At 40.8% G+C, this 968-nt stretch overlaps 1 pseudogene; it reads right to left on the bottom strand.

Moving 5' to 3' along the window:
* Window positions 1-611: 611 nt before the first annotated feature.
* Window positions 612-729, bottom strand: LOC118607251 (annotated as a pseudogene).
* Between the last annotated feature and the right edge of the window lie 239 nt (window positions 730-968).

Genomic DNA, 968 nt, shown 5'->3' with positions numbered 1-968 from the left:
GCAGGCAATCACATGTCAGACGGCATCAAACTGAAATAATGAGGTATAGCGAAGTAAGACAGGCTGTATCGCTAAATAAGTACGTTGACTGACATTTAAGTCTTGGAAGTAACAGTGGGTCAATGAGACAGGGGAATAATTTTCCTCAATACTAATCCCCCCTCATTTCATTTTAGTAGAATATTTATTTAGCTAAGCAGATAGACAACAAACATTAACATTACATTTTGCAATCTTCTTTGCATCTAGATGGTGGCCATGTGACTGAATTATGGGGTGTCAGAAAAAAATGTTATATGACCGTCTAGGAACCTTTTTGCTCCCTTTCTTCATCATTTCTCCTTCAACTATGGCTGTTTGGACTGTAGAAACTGCCAAGTTAGACCATGAGGAAATGGGCCAAGCTTGGGGATGGTGGTACGGTGAGCTGGAAGGAGTCGGAACGTCTGAGGACTTTGTGGAGGACGGCACCATACCAGCATGGGCCCAGACAGGTTTTTATTTTATTTATTTTTAATTTATTTTTAGGTGAGGCAACTCTTGATTGACTTCACAGATTGCAAGGACCTTGTCAGCTTACAATTCTTTATTTTTTTTATTTTTATTTTTTATGCCTACAGTACCTAGCTTCCTAGGTGGTCTCCCATCCACGTACTAACTGGGCCCGACCCTGCTTAGCTTCCAAGATCAGAAGGGATCAGGCTTGTTCAGGGTGGCATGGCCGTAGACTACCAGACAGGTTTTTAAATGAAAAAGATTCACACTTTCGTTTTGCCTTTCATGGTGTTCCTCACCACTAACGTTCGTAATTTAAAAATTATCTAATGGCATGCACATGAACCAATGTCAAAAGGGCATAGTCCAGAAGGGGCAGTAGGTAGCCTGGGACGCCAAGAGCAGAATATGGAATGACTTAGAAACAATTTCTTCATTACGTTGGTCCTATGAAATTTGAAACATTAAAAAGC

This window comes from Rousettus aegyptiacus, unplaced genomic scaffold, assembly GCF_014176215.1.
Source record: "Rousettus aegyptiacus isolate mRouAeg1 unplaced genomic scaffold, mRouAeg1.p scaffold_m13_p_8, whole genome shotgun sequence".
NCBI classification, from domain to species: domain Eukaryota; kingdom Metazoa; phylum Chordata; class Mammalia; order Chiroptera; family Pteropodidae; genus Rousettus; species Rousettus aegyptiacus.
This window is presented reverse-complemented; position numbering and strand designations above follow the sequence as displayed.